General features: G+C 42.1%; 1 long non-coding RNA gene across 1 annotated transcript in view; it reads left to right on the forward strand.

Moving 5' to 3' along the window:
- Positions 1 to 22,265, forward strand: part of LOC134822976 (uncharacterized) — a 36,904-nt gene extending 14,639 nt beyond the window's left edge. The window contains exons 3-4 of the long non-coding RNA XR_010161244.1: positions 20,982 to 21,177; positions 21,521 to 22,265. This is a non-coding gene — a long non-coding RNA (uncharacterized LOC134822976). The remainder of the gene's footprint in view (positions 1 to 20,981; positions 21,178 to 21,520) is intronic.

A 22,265-nucleotide genomic window follows, 5' to 3' on the forward strand; every position in this document is an offset into this window, starting at 1 on the left:
TCTCCTGGACCGAGCATTAGCCGATCTGATATTATATCGGTGGGGCAACATCAGATTAGCGATACCTCTAATTTAGCGACCAATATTACATCTACCCAGCTGTAATGTGTGTGCTTGTCACAACACATTACTTGCAAAACACGGTGGGCTCTATTGGTCGGCAAGGTCATCCTGAGCTGGGCAAGTTGAAGTTTCCCCTGCCCGCAAGAATATTTCGTTACAGTGGGATCACTGGTGGCCCAGAGGAAAAGGTACATACTTCCTCATTCCAGGGGGGATTTGTGGCCCGTAATAATAATCGGAGTTCACATTCTTCACAGTGTACTGTAGTAGTGTAGTAGTGGCGGGGACAGCAATTGATAGAGTTACTCGTGCGATTTAATCTAAATTCGCCGATTACTGGGTTATTCCTGGGTTACATACAACTGTTGAAGTGCGATCGAGACAATAGTCAATTGACTTTGAATGTCTGGGTTTTGTTTTTTCTGGTTTCCCATTGGATGTGAGAACCACGTGACCAGATTCGGGGCCTCTGATTGACAGTTGTTGACCAGTCTGGCGTGATTAGGCTACAATTTGGTTCCCTTTCCGATCGACCCGCATCGGCCTTTCAATCCCATTTTAAACTGTATCAAATTAAATTAGGGGGGAGAGGTGAACTTTGTATACTGGCAGGTGATTAAGGTGGTAAATATTTTGATTTGTTCAGTTAGCACTGGTCCTGTCTGTTAAGTATATACACTCAATTGCGTAATTCAATCAATGTCAATCGCTCGTGTGACGTCATCGAATCTCTGCTCACTGATTGGGTGGTTACTCTCACCTGACTACGTAAACTCATCCTATTGGTTGATATCTACCGGCCTCTATCCAAAACAAAAGAACCGAAAAGGCCCCACCACGTGGTTATTTAACGAGACCTAACAATTTCTCACCTGGATAAAGAGAAAATGTCAAATTGTTGACGTAATATGAACTGGTATCTGGGTTCTGAGACTGCGGAATGTCCAGTGCCTGGTACAGGGCAGCTTTCTTACCACAATGATATAGTGGTTACAAAAGACTTCAGCCGTGAGGTTGTTAAAACGATAACGTGGTTATGTTTTCGTTAATTGGATGGAACCTGGCTTAGGTAAATTCTTTCTTTTGATCTAGGGTTTTCGGCAGGGGAACAAAGTTTCCAGTAGAATCATTCTAGGATTACTGGAGTCTCGCTGCTGATTTTAAAACTTCGATCGAAAGAAACATTTTGCACTATTATCATCATTTTCAAGCATGAAAATTGAAAGCATATCCAAGCAGCGGGACCCTGATGAAAACAGTGCATACTCCTTGTGGTTTCTTGCACGCTTACATTTGTCCAGATCCAAGCATCTTCTAGCCAAAGTAATATCTGTTTTACTTGATTGTGACAATTCTGTGTCCACAAATCACGATTAAAACAATCAGACCAGCTGCCATGTTCAGCTTTTACACTGTCGGTGTCGCACACATTCAGACCACTCCTAGAGAAGCGAGTTCCGCACGTGGATAACGGACACTCGAACAAGGCTCGGCCGCAAATGTGGTTTTTTATCCGGATTTCTTTTAAAGCACCATCTATAGATTGGCTGCTTGACAGAGAGTTTGGCTGACAAAGACCTGTTACTCCTACATATGGGAGTTGTCGTGATCTATCTTGCAAGTCAGAAAGGTGTTATTGTAAGCGGACATATGAACAGTCGCTGAGCCTATTAAACAATTAATATTCTCGGGGTAAATATAATTCTCTGCATTCAGCAGAGTACTTCTAGTGAGAGACTTAAGCCAGTGAACTTGGTCAGACTTTTACTGGAATTGGTCCGGTTATGGCCACGCTGCGGCGAAAATCATCTTATCAGATCAGTTAATCTAATACCAGTTACAACCACTAGAAATGTTCCGTGGTGGTCGGGGCACTATTTTGGAAAGTAGCAGTTTATAATGTTGAGAACTTTCACTTTCTAGACACCACAAAGCACGTGACTGTCTTAATGTCCGTATTACCATATTGGGTATGCTATGACAGTCACGTGGCTTAACACGACCATATATGGGTATCAGGTGACTGTTATCACTCATCACGTGTGACTTAGGTTGTAAGTTATCTCGGTGTAGATTTGCAGAATCGCGTACAGCGCTTGTCACGTGGCCTGTAGACGGCTGGTACTGGAGTAATAGTTGTGGTTACCTTTGTAGTGGTGATCTTGTTGAATTCTCGTGCTGGACACGCTCATTTAAGTTAACTTTTTCAACGTGATTAGAAAATTAAAACGTGATAATTACTACGGTTGTTAGAGTAAACACTAGCTCCAGTACTCTTGCAAGAGTCCAAGTTGGATGTAAACTGTAAAGTGTTTGAATTATCATCGAAGATTAGCAAAGATATCGTATAACTATTAACTATTGCATTGGATATTGGTAAAATGTGGAGAGGGACAGCCTAGCCGAAAGGGCAAAACGCGCAGAAATTAAGAGCAAACAGTCTCAAAGCGAACTAGAGTGTCGCTGTAACTTTCAGTCTCAAGAATTACTAAACGTAGCCAGCTCTAAAAATCGTTGCATTTCATAGCACAGGACCCTGCAACAACAGCTTGCTCCACACAGTCACTTCTACAGAGAATTACTCTAAATCATTAAACTCCGGGTTAGAGCCACGATCAGAGATTATAGGGCCCCCAGAATTAGAGATCGGTTATTGTGGGTCACGTGGGGTTGGATCAGGCGATTTGATTGGAGGGTGTAGTGTAAACACTGGAGTGTGATTGGCCTGTGGTAAATGTTAAAGTCTAGAATTAGTGGGATGAGTCCGTTTGTATAATAACGTGAGATTTGCTGCCTTGTCACTTCTTAGCACAGTTTACTGTTTTGTAACTTTCTGTGCTTCTCTGACTGCTTGAGTTGTGTGCTTCTCTGACTGCTTGAGTTTCAACTTCGTGAGCTGTGGTGTAGAATTGTTTCCTTGCTTTCTTGTGGTGAAGCTTCAAGGCCCTCTGTCACCCCTTATAAACATGTTGTATTTAAAGAGGAAGTTTATCCGACTGTGTAATGTGTACACGCCAGAAAACTTCATGGACATTTTATGAGCTGTCTGCTAAGTCTTACTGTTTGAACTTTGAATTGTTTCCCAGCAAAGAAACTGCACGGTTCCCAATCTGAATAGTGAGACACTTAAAAGTAACAGTTTTGAGTTATAACACAAGGTTTCAATTGGTTCTAATTTATAACCACTACCAGATCTTTTATTCGCATATTTTTAGAACGACTACCAACACCATGATGCGTTTTCTGGGGCCCTATTTGGTGACGTAGTTCCCAAAAAAAGTCCCCAAAACAATCAATCCATGGATTGCATCAGTTTTCCCTCATCCAGCTGTTCACTCAGAATTCTATGTTACTCAATATAGAGCTGCTAATAACACATTCTGTCCAAGTATATAAAATTGGCTGAAACTATGTATTATAACTAAATTGCTTGAAACTATTATATATTTCAAAATCATAATAAACCCTTTGCATTGTCTATATTTTCATAATGACACGTGTATATATGCAAGATGCAATGAGAAACACATGAAACTACCGACCGTCATCTCCTAAATTGAGCTCCAATAACCATCTGAAGAATCGCCACGTTTAAACGAGAACTAAACATAGGACTTTGGAATTTTCTTAGCACGAGAGCACTCTGTAAAGAATCTATGGGGTTTATATTGTAATATGACGTGTACCTTGTCAGTGTAGTGCTTACTCAAAATAGATTCGACAGAAAGTTGGGGGAACTTTGCCAGCTCGACTTTAAATATTTAATATTCGTGCACTGTATGACGTAAACAGAAAAAAAGGGAAATTTTCAGGAGAAAAGTTACAGTTGATGTAAGCCGAGGGAACTTGTTAAGACTTACCAAATAATGTTACAAATAGGTGTATTTGACACGCTTTTTAGGGGTTTAACTTTATTTAAATACTAATTTAATTCCTATAGAACAAATTTTAAAGGTTTGTGGGAACAATTATTTTATAACTTGATTAAGTAAATATCTCCTCAATTTCAAGCTCACGCGAGTGAGTCACCTTGGTAAAAAGACCTTTTAAAAAAGCACTTTTGACAGGACAGGAATTTTCTTGCACATATTGAAAACATTATAAGCAATCATTTGTAGGGACTGTAAATTGTAACATTTACAACTTTTCTAAATCAGAAGCATACTCAACTTTAGGGGAGTGAACTAGCCTGGAACATTTTCCAACATTTCGTAGCCCACTTAATGGGTAATTGCTGTGCAAAGTTACTGTCAACTGCAAAAATGGTGAAATTGTTCGGATATTTAACAAACTTTGAACTTTTACTTTACCTCCATCTTTTCAAGATACCGCTTCCCGGTTGAGCACTGACATTATCCCCCAGTTTTGAGCTTACAAATTCTAGAAAAGGCCGGGAGAATATCTTTAGCTTGTACGTGGGATATCTATAACAGTATAACTGGAACATATTTATTACCTAGAGCAATTTATTAGATACTGACAAATATGATCTAATATTATGTATTGTGAAATCCTTCTGTGAAAGGAAGGGCAATAGCTTATGTCAATGATCTCGGTTTTGAACCAGTCTAACCTATATATATATAGACTTTTATATAGACTTTTATGTACCGCAAAAAGTCGGTAGAAAAAGACAAAGTTTACTTATTTTCTGGTAATGGTGGAAATATGGGGAAAATCGGTAAAAGTCGATAAAAAAGGCAACTTTACTTATCTTTGGAAAAATTTGGCTGTTTGATGACGTTGTGATGACGTCATTGCCTCGTCAATACAGGGTGAGGGGTTATGGAAACATATAATTGATATGATAAATATTTATTCAGAAGCTTATGAAAAACATGCGATTACCCTCAGCTAAGTTACTTAGTAGTTACTGTTACTAAGAAACATATTGGCTGGAGGTATAATGTTACCGCTCTAGGAGTGTTACTGATCTTGCCTTTCAAAAGCTCTTAGCAACACCTTGACCCCTGCTATTTCCGGCTGTATTGTCTGTAAATTGGGTTCTACAAAAGATCAAAGTGGAAATTCTGATATAATTGATAAAATTATATGCAATATATTCATCATCTGAGCCGTTCAAGCTTGACATTTTAGAAAATAGAAATCCCATATCAGATATTAAAATGTGCATTTAAGGAACCAAATTATCTTAAATTGAATGAAGTTTATTTCAATGATTGAGATGGATTATCAACCCTTGGATTGCATTAGGACGTCATATCAAATTAGCTGTGTAATGACCCCAATGACATGAATGTTAGGAATTCTCGGTATTGTATCTGATGGTTGGTATGGAATGAGGTATATCTAGTAGTGACCCGGATATGTTTACTTGGTGTTGTCATCGGTCAAATGAATGACCAAAAGCATGGTCGAAACTTCAAAGTTAACTTTACAGCTCCATGAACGAGCTTTGTAGGAGTGTTTCATGATCGAGCTGTACATTACGACCAGCTGATGCAACATGGGCAGGGATCTGTTGCCTAGAGTGATTCCTTGTGATACCGCCAGATTCTGCTGGTCATTCCTCGTGAAGGGTATGTTGCTTGGCACAAGGTCTTAAGCATTTAATTAGTAGATCTTGTTCGAAATATTACTTCGACACGAGGCGTCTTCCTGGCTATTTCATGTGACCACTGCAGTGGTAAGTAATCTTAATCTAACTTACTTAGGCTTTTAGTCCATGTTTTAGTCCATGTTTTAGTCCATGTTTTAGTCCAGCAGCAACTTCATTAATGCAGCAGCAACTCCATCTAAAATCAGAGTTTGTGGAATTCTAGAATTACATTGGCTTCGAGATGACTAAAAAGAGGCAGGTTGACAGCTATGATCATTATAGAGGCTTTAGTGTAGAGTTTAGGCACAGCTATCAGACATACAATGTACAATTTAATGTCACATACAATGACATTATGCTTGAAGCTCGTTTATTGATTCTTTGTAAATTGAAGCCTTTTCTTTTTACTGTTCCATCTAAACGTTAGTTCTGACACATTTTTTGCAGTCGGATGTTGAGATATAAATAATATTATTGAATAATGTATGAATAAATAACAATTTACAACACAAATTTAACAGCTCTCTCAGCAGATGGAATTCATTTTGTCAGACACCTACTTTACACAGGGTCTGTTCATTACGTAATTCAAGTCAGGTATCTTACGTAATTTTTTCTTAGTGAAATATAAGTTTGTGAAAAATTCCACGGACAAGAATAGAGTGTATAATATACGTGTACAGAATTCACGTTCGTTAGGAAAATAGAAACCCTCCAAAGCTGCCATTTTATTGATTTCCAGTATTATCATTTAGTATTATCAACTTGTTTCCAAATTAAGCTAATTCATTGTCTAAAAGGCTGAGAGGGCAATTGTTCGGCGACTGTCAGAATTGAGTGAAATTGCCCTGCCGCAGACGCTCCCAAGTCCTATTACCAAATCTTAGAGCAGCAATGCGACTGCAGCACACACGTGCTGTTGCAATCTTTAAGATTTTTCAAGTCCATTCGGTTCTGTGATTTAGTGATTATCGCCTGTAAATCCTACTGTCTTGTAATATTATGTAATACAAACTTTTCGATGTTAGGATGATACTTAATGCAGGATATTAAACGTACTCTAAAAGTTTGTCATAGATTTACTTTTAGTAATTCCGGGACGCTAAATCTCTCATCGAAGTCGTAGGCAGTTGTAAATTCCGACGATTAGCCGAGATTTTCTAGCAGCTCTATCATAAATACGTTTCATTTTGTTAGACTTTGGCGTACGTTTCATCAGTGTTAGCATATGATTATATTCTACAACTGACTCAATTTCGAATGATTCCTCCATATTTTAACTTCTAAAACAATAAAAAACATCTACTTACGGATATCAAATGCCCATAGTTTTTACTAATATTTACAATTTCCCCACGCCACGTGACGACCTATATTTATGTAACATCTGGCAATCTAAACTTGACTGCCATTCCGTAACACACCACCTCCTCATCATCATCTCCATCTTATCGGCGCTATATCGGAGAATACCTATTTGTATAGACCAATTGGCTGACAGTGATTAGTGAAGGTTTTTGAGCCAATTAGTGGAAGTTTTTGAGCCTGTCAAAACAGCTGGTTGACTTTGTCTCAAAAGAACAACTATATATATTGTTCAGACTGGACCGAGTATGTGTGAGCTCAATGACAATAGCATTTGAGATTTGACGAAGGCATGTTAGAATAGTGTCAATGTTACAGGTACTGGTAAGAGCTCTAACTCAAGACTCCACTACCTGACACAAGCACCACATAAGACCCACTCTCCCCTCTCCCACTTCACCCTAACCACCACTCTTCACAGTTCCGACCTCACATCTCTCCAAATAAGTGCGATAGTAATTTTATATTTTGCTAACAGCACTAACTAAAGTGTGGCCATTACTAGGAGAAGGCCGCGGAGCTTGCCCAAGCGTATAATTACAACCGTTTCAAGTGGTATCAGGTTCCGCTGTGTCCCGGGTCTAGTCGGGGAGTTGTGGCAGGTGCTGGGCTGTTGTCATGTGCAGAAATAGTGGCAAGGTTACCTGGTAGACCCCAGTGGTGAGACTTACAACTTCAATCAATTGAAGACGCATTACGTATTATATGTTTGTTGAACTATCATCATACAAGGGCCGGGATAATGATGGTTAATGTGACTGTACACACACACACACACACACACGCACAGACTCACAGTTGTGAGAATGAGAGAGAACACTCTCCTTCCTCCTTCCCCTTCCTCCTCCTCCGACACAACCAGGTCAGATCTGACGGCTAACCACCGTCACATCTGAAGATAACGACCTGAAGATACCCTCATTAGCCGACCAGCCGAGCATTTGCCGGATTGGAGTTTCTTTTTAATAGGAATCTCCCGCACTTACGATTGCAACTAGTCCGATGGGCTCTCCCGTAATTCTGGTTCCCAGACATGTCTGGGGAAGGAATTATTGGTCCGGGGCACCGTTTGGGATTATTCCGATTTTAATAGCAGCATTGTTGCAATTTACTCAATCTGGTAGCTGGTGCTGGGAATAAAGAGGCAGAATTCTTCGTGGTTTTAAATGTTGGGTGAGTTGACAAGTGGAAGTGACATAGTGATAAGTGATATCTAATGTGAATCAATGATTTAGATATTAGAAAACCCCCTTTTTCGGTTAATATATCAAGAGATGGTTAAATTTATCATGATCATATTTAAGTATTGAACACTTTATCGGGACTGCACTCGAAAAAATGACATCTTGGCTTCTCTTGCCTTAAAAAAGGTGTTTGTGACCGTAGTGTTCTTTAACGGTTATTAATAAATATTGACTATTGACAGCATCTTGAATAAATTTAGAAACTTTTATAAAGGTCAGACATTATTTAAATCTATCTATATATCTATCTATCTATCTATCTATCTATCTATCTATCTCTCTCTATCTCTGTCCCAGTTATGGTATGTTCTGAAGAACTGAAATTATAACTTCTGCTGGTTTTACCTCTCCGAAAATATTATTTAATGCTACATTTTCAACATTCTTTGATCGGTGAGCACTTTCAAGGTCATGAGTCTTATTGGTTAGAGAGTTAGAGTTAAAGTTAGTCAGTTCTATATTACTCATAAGAATAGACAGTTTCTTCTAGGTTTCCACCACATCAGAACTTCTCAGTAGTAACCTAGTAACCTAGTAACCTAGTAACCAGCTAGTAACCTAGTAACCTAGTAACCCAGTTCTATATAACTCATAAGAATAGACAGTTTCTTTTGGGTTTCCACCACATCAGAACTTCTCAGTGACGTCATAACACGTGTTATGACGTCACCACGTGTTTCCACCACATCAGAACTTCTCAGTTATATAATTCATGTTCATACAAGTTCAACTTTGTCATAAGTACCATAGTTCTCACAGGAATAATCAGTTTCCATCACATCAGAACTTTTCGAGCCCCTAATTTATGTCTGGATAAATTGGAAATATTCAACATGAGTGCTATTGTTTTTGGCATTTCCTCTTAGTTCCATTACATGAAACCTTCCGGTTCTATAAGTTAATAGTCTAAATAATAAATATAACACATAAGAATAAGCATTTTCCATCACATCAAACAGTCTCAGCTCCATGATAAACATCTGAAAAACATGTTTTCTTTTCTAGAAATAGAAAATATGTCATGATTGACTGCTCTGGGTGATTAAAAAGTTTCACTACAGTTTGTGGAGGTTAGTCGGAAGTATCCCTGACGCTACAGCACGTGGTGGATATTTTTACGTCTCTACAGCTCCCAACTCCCACCTGGTACTGCTCCTTCATCACATGATCTACAGCAATACGTCACGTGAGGTGTGTGACATGGTCACGTGGCACGTGAACTTTCCAACTGGCCAATCACAGCCGCAGAACAAATCCACACGTGCAGGGAACGCGCACCATCCAAAGTCCACTATCACTACCACGTGACTCGGCTCCACCAATCATAAGCTACCTTCTTCCAAGGACATGCTCGAGTGTTGTGCAGGTAGCGTCACGGTGGAATGGGCCCAGTGACCATGTGGTGCACTGCCAATTACTCCTGATCTCTCCAGTGCTCCCCATTATTAGATAACGTCCAGTTTTGGGGTCTCTTAAACTAAACAAAGGTCCCCGCATTATAACCATCAGCGGTTAAACTTTCCCGCCGATGGCGTGAAAAATTACCATCCACACAGGATCTAGATTAGTAAATCTTTTGCCCGCGCTAATTTTTCTCAATAAAAATTAATCCTAATTATGAAAGAGTAAAAGAAGATTTTTAACGGTAAAAACACGCTCAAGTTTTTGTCCAAGTAAGTCCCGTGAGGCGAGTATAATGATACTAAATAATGGTTCCTCTGTTTCCTAAGAAAAATTAGTGCTTTTCTTCTCTCAAACCACCGGTGCTCCATTGTTAAAGGTGACTCAACTATTTCTTAGTAATCATGGTTTGATTTAGAAAAAACAAACTCAAGACCTGAGACACCTCTTTGTCTGTGAAACACCATGATTTAGTCAACACTTGAATACGGTAACTTTTTGAGAAAATAATGTTGTATGTGCTCTCACATTCTTAAACAATGTTTCAAATTCCATTGTTTACAGATTAGAATGTGCACACTTTGATTCCACTAACGTCTCTGATTCAACTAACGTCTCCTCACTCCTCATCCTAACACAAAGCTCCAATATGTCACAACGACAGGCTCGACCACACTTTCTCTCAAAACGGTATCGTGTACTGGATTCGCAATCATCCAATTAGTACGGAGAAAAACGTCCGAACTGGATATTGTTAACATGATATTATACATACCCCGCTGAGGAGTAGTGCTTCTCATTTACTCTCCAGGTTGTTTCCTGCGCTCTCAAGTCCTGGTCACGTGGTCCCTGATCACCTGGTTCCTGAAACAGTATTCCCGTATCTGGGTTCCGTTTAAGAGGCGCCGGGGTGACCGATATCATGCTCACAAAACATGCCCATTCCTAAACACCGGTTCCAGGATTTTTAATGGGTTCCCTGTTTTAGGAAACTTGGGGCTTTCCCCATTTGTCAGAGATGAGAGGGGGAGAGCGGGACTGTGAAACTCATGGCTCTAGTTAATTGTGTTCAACAACTAATTGATATTCCGTCATCTCTATTCTCCCCGTTACAGGTAAACTGTGTTATAACAGGATATCACTGCAGAGTAATACTCCATTAAGAGCATGCTAGAAGAGGTAGTCTCCTCATCGTCTTATCACTTATTACTCATCATCCCCTCCCCGGCTACATTTCCCCCCTCCCCGGCTACATTCCCCCCTCCCCGGCTACATTTCCAACCTCCCCGGCTACATTTCCAACCTCCCCGGCTACATTTCCCCCCTCCCCGGCTACATTTCCCCCTCCCCGGCTACATTTCCCCCTCCCCGGCTACATTTCCCCCTCCCCGGCTACATTCCCCCTCCCCGGCTACATTTCCAACCTGACACACTGTCACCCACTGCACGTCTACTCGTAGGAAAGAGAGAGAGAGAGAACTGCAACCCTGTTTAAAGTAGATAATCCTGTGTAACTTGGAACACATCATCTCTCCTCTCTCTCTTATCTAAATCCAGATAATTAATCGGTGAGAGTCTACTCCTCGTTTTAATGCGAGAGTTCATTAAAAGCATTGAGCAGGTGCAGGTTATTGACCAGTAGATTATACCTGCTTGATTGTCCGCTTGATTGGCTAATCAACCCCTATTTTTGTGTGGTTAACTGGAGATGCTCACGTGAACACGTTACCATGGTCACGTGAACACGTTACTCAGTCCTAAATACCGAATCTTCCAATCGATTATCAATCAATCAAGTGGTCGTTTAGTACGAGGTAACAATCCGCGTCTAATCGTTTAGTTCATTCAGAACGCGGGTTATCGCCGTTCTAAACGACACTAATGCCAAAGAAACTGCTGGTCACGTGACCAGGTAAACGATCCGTACAACAGAGGGTTCACGCTTGTTACCCCTGACAATACCACGTGTAGTGAAGTGCACGTGCGGCAATCTGCCTCGTTAAAACCGACTAACGGCGCACAAAAACTTGGATGACAGTCACGAAACGATTACCCCGAAACGGTGTAGCGAATAAGTCGTAAGTGCCAGCTGACATCAGAGTGAACAGCAGATTAATAACGCACATACGAGGTGTCTTAGGAAATACCCTGACAACAGTATCAGTAGACACCACCCTGACAACAGTAGATATCACCCTAACAACAGTAGATATCACCCTAACAACAGTAGATATCACCCTAACAACAGTAGATATTACCCTGACAACAGTAAATATCACCATAACAACAGTAAATATTACCCTGACAACAGTAGATATCACCCTAACAACAGTAGATATCTGATATCTACTGTTGTTAGGGTGATATCTACTGTTGTCAGGGTAATATTTACTGTTGTTATGGTGATATCTACTGTTGTCAGGGTAATATCTACTGTTGTTAGGGTGATATCTACTGTTGTTAGGGTGATATCTGATATCACCCTAACAACAGTAGATATCACCCTAACAACAGTAGATATCACCATAACAACAGTAGATACCACCATAACAACAGTAGATATCACCCTAACAACAGTAGATATCACCCTAACAACAGTAGATATCACCCTAACAACATTAGATATTATCCTGACAAAAGTAGATATCACCCTAACAACAGTAGATATCACCCTAACAACAGTAGATATCACCCTAACAACAGTAGATATCACCCTAACAACAGTAGATATCACCCTGACAACAGTAGATATCACCCTAACAACAGTAGATATCACCCTAACAACAGTAGATATCACCCTAACAACAGTAGATATCACCCTAACAACAGTAGATATCACCCTAACAAGAGTAGATATCACCCTAACAACAGTAGATATCACCCTGGTGACGACTAGATATCACCCTGGTGACGACTAGATATCACCCTGGTGACGACTAGATATCACCCTGGTGACGACTAGATATCACCCTGGTGACGACTAGATATCACCCTGGTGACGACTAGATATCACCCTGGTGACGACTAGATATCACCCTGGTGACGACTAGATATCACCCTGGTGACGAGTAGTACAAGGACAGGTGTAACACGTGATCAGTCGTGCCCCTGATAAGGTGTACTAATCATTCTGAAGTACTGAGTACTAAGGGAGAGAGGGCCTCTGCACGTCCTTAGCCCCCACACTTAGCACCATTTAGCTGTCCCAATTATTGGACCCTGGTCCCACTCTCCTCCTGGCCCCCGAAACCCTGAGTAGTCATTTACAATCTCCTGAGTAGTCATTAACAGCAGGCTCGTGCCATGTTTTATACCGTTCTTACTAGTTATTGTATCATATATCTCCGGCAAAGGTAGAAACATTCTCTATTAGGAACACTCACCCCGACTAAGGGCGCTAATTGAACCCTGATCAGCTGTCAATCGGAGCTAATTGTTAGGAAGTTGTGATATCAGGGGTGCTCCGGACCTACTTCATAGCCCCTACAGCAAACAAGCTGGTTACTTGAAGTGGTTAACCAGTGCACCCTGCAGTGAGTTCCACGGAAACGGGGATCTGACGTCCAATGTATTACTTTTGTAATACTTTTGTAAGTGATAAAATATACTGCTTTTAACATTGGTTAAGGGTCATTAGCCGAATTTCAATGGTATCGGCAGTTCAGTGCTCTTCAGAAGAAACGATTAGAGATTTTAGAGATTTTTGCACGTTACTAAAGATTCAAAAAACGAGTTCTCTGACATTCTTATCCGTCTAACTAAAATGAGCTATTTTAAGTTAGGATGAAAAAGGGTGAAGTTCAAGTCTAACTTCTTGAATCAAAATCTCTTGTTTGATTGCGTCGAGCCTCCCAAATTACCAGTCCCCGTTCCTGGCGCTCACAACCGATCACCTGATTGAGTGTGAATTTGAGGTCATGTCACGAGAGAGCCCCCCTCTCTCCCTGGACATTGTAACGGTTATGTGAATCCTGTGTCCATGTTGCTGGTTGCTAAGCAACACGGAGGGTGCTGTGTTAGGAATCAAATAAATGCCGTGCACAGTGTGACGTTGTGGAGTGTTTGTCAGGAGCATTATACTTAGAGTGTCTGTAGAGACAGAAGAGAAGTCTGTGGATCTTGCCTCAATTCGCTCAAATAGATCGATCACGTCTGTTTGCGGGGTTTACAGGGGTTCTCAAGTTCGGATTTCTGGCTGATTTCTCGATTGTTGCGATTTCTAACTAGCCGTAACTCCGCTAATTCAGCGCTCTAACTTGGGAACGCATTAAAATTTGAGTCGGTAAATCTGAGATCTGCTTGATCCAGCCGGCATCCTCTGTCTGCCTCACTCTATCACACGCCCTTGCAAATCCTTCATTTCACCCCCAACACTCAAGCCTGTCACGTGATCATTCGTCCGCTGATTTCATTGGCTCTCTGCCAGTTGGACTGGAGTCTGATTGGTTTGGTTTATTCGATGAAATGTGTTGGCTTGTAACTGCAGTTAGCAGGCGAATTGCCGATATCACTATCGTCTTCAATCAATATCCCATTAACAAATCAATCAATATTAATTAATAAAATGAGGGTTGGTAGGGCTTCATTTCCGCCAGGTCAGCTGGTTAAGAGCTGGTTTGTTAAAAGCACAGGAATGCTTTCTTCCGGTTAAAATCAGCAAAATAAGAGTTCTTTGAGAGCTCATAATGTTCTGAAATGAAAATGTGAATTTTAGTCCACATATGGCCTCACCAATCTAAAAATAAATTAAACCTAACTGGTACCGTTGAGAAAGAAGCTTATGAAAAGAAAAATAAATGTCCGTCCACATGCACAAGATTGAGAGGGGTAAAGGGTCAAAGGGTGTGTCTTTTAACGGAATCTAGTTTCAAGGACTAAAAAGTTAGACGTGATACTTGCAAGGCTTGCAGGCCACAGGGGTTGTAAAATATAATGGTTAGCGGATAGTATAGTAACTATATAGTATAGTGACTATATTTACAGATATCTCCTTTAATCTTTACAGTTTAAAATATACAGTAATTTCTGGCTGTAACGATAGAGAATTAAGTTTATGATTGATTAGTAGGAGTCACGTGGGTGTTAATCCGGTGTTCTGATTGGCCAGTTACAGTTAATCTGGAGCACTGATTGGCGGTCATCCTGTGGAATTACAAAGGCTTAGTATTTTGAGTTAGTGGTCCGAGTGAAGATTAAAGGAGTATGTTACTAAATAATCTGCTCACTTCTTTCCCCTACACCCACCAACACGACCTTCTTTCTCTCGGTCATCCCTTACTGTTTTCTCCGTAGTTTCCTTTGCTGTAAAACTCGGTTTAAGCTCATTTTAAAGCGTTGTCAAAGTTTCTGGTAATGGTGGAGGTTACGATGGAAATTTCTGGTTGGCCCTTTTTATGACGTTGAAAGAATTCTTGTTTTCAATCGTGTTCTTAAGGCGCGTGGTGGGCATTGTAGCAATGTAAAAATTTGCCAACTCTACCGGAAAAAATTCCTGAATTAGATTAGAAAGAAATATTCATCTTATCTTTATCCGCTATAGGCCTATTGTAAAATTCAGAACCGGTAAAATTCAAAGTCTGAGTTGACCGAAATGTTGGTCAATATGTGGTCCGCTTCTTGTTCGACTGGATTACATTCCCAGGAATTCGGGGTATCAATATATTGACAAGTTACAAGCCACATTTCAGGATCTCTTCACGATTCATATTCATTAACGCCGATCAGTGAGAGAGCATTGGAATCCTCCCAATCGGGTAGCAGCTAGCCGCTGGTTAGAAAGTTGAAAATCTCATAAAATAGCTCCTCATGATCTGACTAGCAGCTGGTTAGAAAGTTGAAAATCTCATAAAATAGCTCCCCATGATCTGAATATAAACGTTAATTTCCATTTCACTGAACGGACTGCCGGTCAGTTAGCAGTACGTATTAGCTGCTGATTATAAACCCCCATTAGTAAACAGAACCCCGTGATCCTGCTGGATCGGCTCCCGATTAGTGTCCGTTCTCTTCAGACCTGTCTTGCTCTCATCCTAACCTAAATAGTGTCCAATCTAACGAGTTCTAACTCCGTCTCGTCATGCTGTTTAGTCAATAAAAGGCATAGTTCTCGTTCATAAGTCCTTGAACACCAGACTTACGACTGGCTGGGGGTATGGTTAACAATCTGTCTGACTGAACCCACCTAACCAGCAACAGTGGTACTCCGCGAGGTGTCTAGCTGTGTTTAGTAGCGGCGCTAGTAAGTGAGTGGTGGAGGCTATTTTGATACTCCTCCTACCCTCCCACCACACTACTTCACCCTGTCTACTACTTCTCCACGTTACTCTGACTCAAGTAATGAATTGGTTTAACTTCTTCTTCTTCCCCGCACCTCTCTGGCCGGTCAACCGCAGCATCACCAGATACCTGTGTAGTTTAATTGAATAATAATCGAGTAGTAATGGAGTGAAGATGAACCGCTATAAAAACCAAGCTGTGCTTCAAGAAACTTTTAAAATAATGTCCCTATCATTTGATTTCATGGGTACTGGACAGTCCTGTAATACACTACAATATAAAGTCACAATATAAAGCCAGTCAGGCATGCTTACATCTGGGAATTGCTGGTGTACAGAACGATCACTTGTCTTACAGAAACAGTATCGTTATGGTAGGACCTGGCTGTTATGGCAAATATAGAGCTGTCACTCTGTATAAATAGGAGGAGGGTGTTATGTCAGATCCAGATTTAGAGTAAGATCAATACAATTCTACCCTCAGTGACCAGTACTTTACCCACCCTGACCAGTACTCCCTGACCAGTACTCCCTGACCAGTACTCCCTGACCAGTACTATCCTCTAGTACCTACTGTAAATAACCCTGTACTTGTACCGGCTCGAGTGCTACACAGTGTTCTGTAGGGTACGGGGAGTGCTACACAGTGTTCTGTAGGGTACGGGGAGTGCTACACAGTGTTCTGTAGGGTACGGGGAGTGCTACACAGTGTTCTGTAGGGTACGGGGAGTGCTACACAGTGTTCTGTAGGGTACGGGGAGTGCTACACAGTGTTCTGTAGGGTACGGGGAGTGCTACACAGTGTTCTGTAGGGTACGGGGAGTGCTACACAGTGTTCTGTAGGGTACGGGGAGTGCTACACAGTGTTCTGTAGGGTACGGGGAGTGCTACACAGTGTTCTGTAGGGTACGGGGAGTGCTACACAGTGTTCTGTAGGGTACGGGGAGTGCTACACAGTGTTCTGTAGGGTACGGGGAGTGCTACACAGTGTTCTGTAGGGTACGGGGAGTGCTACACAGTGTTCTGTAGGGTACGGGGAGTGCTACACAGTGTTCTGTAGGGTACGGGGAGTGCTACACAGTGTTCTGTAGGGTACGGGGAGTGCTACACAGTGTTCTGTAGGGTACGGGGAGTGCTACACAGTGTTCTGTAGGGTACGGGGAGTGCTACACAGTGTTCTGTAGGGTACGGGGAGTGCTACACAGTGTTCTGTAGGGTACGGGGAGTGCTACACAGTGTTCTGTAGGGTACGGGGAGTGCTACACAGTGTTCTGTAGGGTACGGGGAGTGCTACACAGTGTTCTGTAGGGTACGGGGAGTGCTACACAGTGTTCTGTAGGGTACGGGGAGTGCTACACAGTGTTCTGTAGGGTACGGGGAGTGCTACACAGTGTTCTGTAGGGTACGGGGAGTGCTACACAGTGTTCTGTAGGGTACGGGGAGTGCTACACAGTGTTCTGTAGGGTACGGGGAGTGCTACACAGTGTTCTGTAGGGTACGGGGAGTGCTACACAGTGTTCTGTAGGGTACGGGGAGTGCTACACAGTGTTCTGTAGGGTACGGGGAGTGCTACACAGTGTTCTGTAGGGTACGGGGAGTGCTACACAGTGTTCTGTAGGGTACGGGGAGTGCTACACAGTGTTCTGTAGGGTACGGGGAGTGCTACACAGTGTTCTGTAGGGTACGGGGAGTGCTACACAGTGTTCTGTAGGGTACGGGGAGTGCTACACAGTGTTCTGTAGGGTACGGGGAGTGCTACACAGTGTTCTGTAGGGTACGGGGAGTGCTACACAGTGTTCTGTAGGGTACGGGGAGTGCTACACAGTGTTCTGTAGGGTACGGGGAGTGCTACACAGTGTTCTGTAGGGTACGGGGAGTGCTACACAGTGTTCTGTAGGGTACGGGGAGTGCTACACAGTGTTCTGTAGGGTACGGGGAGTGCTACACAGTGTTCTGTAGGGTACGGGGAGTGCTACACAGTGTTCTGTAGGGTACGGGGAGTGCTACACAGTGTTCTGTAGGGTACGGGGAGTGCTACACAGTGTTCTGTAGGGTACGGGGAGTGCTACACAGTGTTCTGTAGGGTACGGGGAGTGCTACACAGTGTTCTGTAGGGTACGGGGAGTGCTACACAGTGTTCTGTAGGGTACGGGGAGTGCTACACAGTGTTCTGTAGGGTACGGGGAGTGCTACACAGTGTTCTGTAGGGTACGGGGAGTGCTACACAGTGTTCTGTAGGGTACGGGGAGTGCTACACAGTGTTCTGTAGGGTACGGGGAGTGCTACACAGTGTTCTGTAGGGTACGGGGAGTGCTACACAGTGTTCTGTAGGGTACGGGGAGTGCTACACAGTGTTCTGTAGGGTACGGGGAGTGCTACACAGTGTTCTGTAGGGTACGGGGAGTGCTACACAGTGTTCTGTAGGGTACGGGGAGTGCTACACAGTGTTCTGTAGGGTACGGGGAGTGCTACACAGTGTTCTGTAGGGTACGGGGAGTGCTACACAGTGTTCTGTAGGGTACGGGGAGTGCTACACAGTGTTCTGTAGGGTACGGGGAGTGCTACACAGTGTTCTGTAGGGTACGGGGAGTGCTACACAGTGTTCTGTAGGGTACGGGGAGTGCTACACAGTGTTCTGTAGGGTACGGGGAGTGCTACACAGTGTTCTGTAGGGTACGGGGAGTGCTACACAGTGTTCTGTAGGGTACGGGGAGTGCTACACAGTGTTCTGTAGGGTACGGGGAGTGCTACACAGTGTTCTGTAGGGTACGGGGAGTGCTACACAGTGTTCTGTAGGGTACGGGGAGTGCTACACAGTGTTCTGTAGGGTACGGGGAGTGCTACACAGTGTTCTGTAGGGTACGGGGAGTGCTACACAGTGTTCTGTAGGGTACGGGGAGTGCTACACAGTGTTCTGTAGGGTACGGGGAGTGCTACACAGTGTTCTGTAGGGTACGGGGAGTGCTACACAGTGTTCTGTAGGGTACGGGGAGTGCTACACAGTGTTCTGTAGGGTACGGGGAGTGCTACACAGTGTTCTGTAGGGTACGGGGAGTGCTACACAGTGTTCTGTAGGGTACGGGGAGTGCTACACAGTGTTCTGTAGGGTACGGGGAGTGCTACACAGTGTTCTGTAGGGTACGGGGAGTGCTACACAGTGTTCTGTAGGGTACGGGGAGTGCTACACAGTGTTCTGTAGGGTACGGGGAGTGCTACACAGTGTTCTGTAGGGTACGGGGAGTGCTACACAGTGTTCTGTAGGGTACGGGGAGTGCTACACAGTGTTCTGTAGGGTACGGGGAGTGCTACACAGTGTTCTGTAGGGTACGGGGAGTGCTACACAGTGTTCTGTAGGGTACGGGGAGTGCTACACAGTGTTCTGTAGGGTACGGGGAGTGCTACACAGTGTTCTGTAGGGTACGGGGAGTGCTACACAGTGTTCTGTAGGGTACGGGGAGTGCTACACAGTGTTCTGTAGGGTACGGGGAGTGCTACACAGTGTTCTGTAGGGTACGGGGAGTGCTACACAGTGTTCTGTAGGGTACGGGGAGTGCTACACAGTGTTCTGTAGGGTACGGGGAGTGCTACACAGTGTTCTGTAGGGTACGGGGAGTGCTACACAGTGTTCTGTAGGGTACGGGGAGTGCTACACAGTGTTCTGTAGGGTACGGGGAGTGCTACACAGTGTTCTGTAGGGTACGGGGAGTGCTACACAGTGTTCTGTAGGGTACGGGACTGGGGCTGACTGAGGGTGTCAAGATTATTTTAAATTTTAAATCCAGTTCCCACTGAAGATTACTGTTCATTGTTCAGCACTAATTTTACCTCTCTATAATTTAGTCCACCCCGGATCATGACAGATCCACCGACCACGTGACCATGTGACCTTGTCACTCCATATTATTTATTTTTGTAAAATACCACAATTACCAACTGTCTCTGTCATAATATTATCATTACTAAAAGCAACTATCCGCGTGGTTTCGAAAAAACATCGTCATGACCTGAAAACCTCAGCTGTACCGTTTAAATTTGTTGCAGGGTTATCGGAATTTTCTAGTTTCGCCCACGTCCCACCTGTTGTACACGTGACCAGTTTCTCAGAAATCTATTTGCTGCTCTCGGTTTTGTTTACTGACTTATCCACCCGTTGAAAACATATCCAGGATTCCAGGGTACCCGGTTTTAACAGCTTTTCGCGGAATTAACTTGCCCAAAATACTCGTAATGATGATGTTAATGTTAAAATAACTTGGTCGATTGATAGTGTGTATATAAAGGGATGATTCAAAATGAGCCCAACTGAAATCAGTGCATTTTAAAATAGCTATAGATATAAATAAGCTGCAGATTGCCACTCAAATTTTGTAGATGTAATGTACATATTTAAACATATCTTATAATGATTGCAGTGTATTGTGGGCTTGGTGGCAGGCGGCAGCCATAATAATTGGCCTTCAGTTTCAAAATTCAGCGTATAAATTTGCTACTGGTACAAAAAAAGTATTTTAATTGTGACGCAAAATGGCAATTTTACGAAAGTTCAACATTTTGACTTACTTAAGGAAGAAATTGTAAATCATATTTTGCTATTCAGATCTTGATGTTTTACAAACAGAAAGGCCGTTTGATAATATGCCGCTTTTAAGTCCTCTCAAAGACCCCATAATTGTCTTCACCAATACGTGACAAGCGACCGACCATACCTTGGGCTTTGTGAACCATGATTTCTCCGGAAATAAGTTGCAATCATCAGAATTTCAGGTTGATTTGACCAGTTTTCACAAAACATGCATCCAGCTGACCATCCTACTTAAATCCACAGGATATGTCTTTAATTGGGAAGATTTTCTTAATTCGACTAACACAGCCCGCGCACGTGCAAGTTCTCGGAGTGTGCTGTTCTGATTGGTCACTGTGGATCACGTGGGCACATGTCAACCTCTTATTGGTACTAACGGTTGATTAGGAAGATCGCGTGCCGTTAACTTGATTAAAACAAACATCCGACTATCTAGCCCTCTCCATCAATCAGCGCCATCCTATCAATTATAATGTTTATCATTATTTCAGGCTCACGGCGTGCTGACTGACTGCCCACGTGGGTTGCCCACGTGACGTGTCATGTACCACGTGTCATAGTGTTCCTGACCTGATCACCCCACGTGACCGGACTAAAACCTGGCAATGGGCTGACAGGTGAAAATCCTGCACATCAGAAGCCATACTCGTCTACCCTTGATTGTAATTCGAATTAAAACATTAACAGGTATTTATTTTAATGAATTACGGGGAAGTTAAAACTATTGTTTCTAACATGGACCCCTCCCAAAGTTGCACGGAGGTCGGAGATTTTAACTTGTTTCTATTAATAATGGAGTGATAATCTAGTAATGATTCTCACGTATTTCATAATATACTTTCAAAGATATCGGGGTAAACTTTTTAACACTTTCCCCTTCTCCTCCATGACACTTGTGACACTTGCCATTTGGGAGGGGTCTATTTTACATATAATAACGGGTTTCTTACTCAATGCAAGTGATGAATAAATGGTAAATTTCAAACGGTGTGCGAAGTAGTAATTATCACTGATAAAACTATCATTTCAGATTTGGGAAACCGGAGAATAATACCAACTTTCTCTGAAGAAAATGGATCATAATGTGGGAGGAAATGTTTCGCTAGAAACTGTCTCTAAACTCTATAGTCTATAAGTATTTAGTATACGTCCTGACAATAAATTTGTACAAATTCTTATACCTTATTGAACGTATGATATATATAGCTGAATTGAATACGATTATTGGTTGTATATTCCAATTTTTGCGTTGAATCCCATTTTACCTAACCCTTCCTCTTTCTGCCCTATTGGTATGTAACGAGACTGTTTGTCTATGGGTATTAGACAATAGACGTGATTAAATTTTACAACATTATATTAACGGAGTGTCTGGAAAATGTCTAATAGAAAGTCTAGATTCATAATTTATATAGAATTATGCGTATTGAATTTATCCCATTATTTTCGGTTGACTGATTGCATTCTATAATTGTATCTGAATATTTATTTCTGATGCGGAGTCCTGCTATTATTATTAACATGTAAAAGAACTTTCTCCCGCTTTTGGCTCTACTGTGTTTCAAGCAATTGCCAATTATAGCGATTATTGAACTGTTTTAAAGAATAAAAAGAAGTGATTTACATTTTACTGTCACAAGATTTAATTGATGAAACCAATTTAACAATTATATTAGATACTGTCATACTTGTAAGTTACAATTTATTATCTGAAATGAAATGTTTTCTTTGGTTTCTTTCGTAAATGAATCATTTTCACGACTGCTAAATTAAAA

The sequence above is a fragment of the Bolinopsis microptera genome, chromosome 11 (genome assembly GCF_026151205.1).
Source record: "Bolinopsis microptera isolate Bmic1 chromosome 11, MBARI_Bmic_1.0, whole genome shotgun sequence".
Lineage (NCBI taxonomy): Eukaryota > Metazoa > Ctenophora > Tentaculata > Lobata > Bolinopsidae > Bolinopsis > Bolinopsis microptera.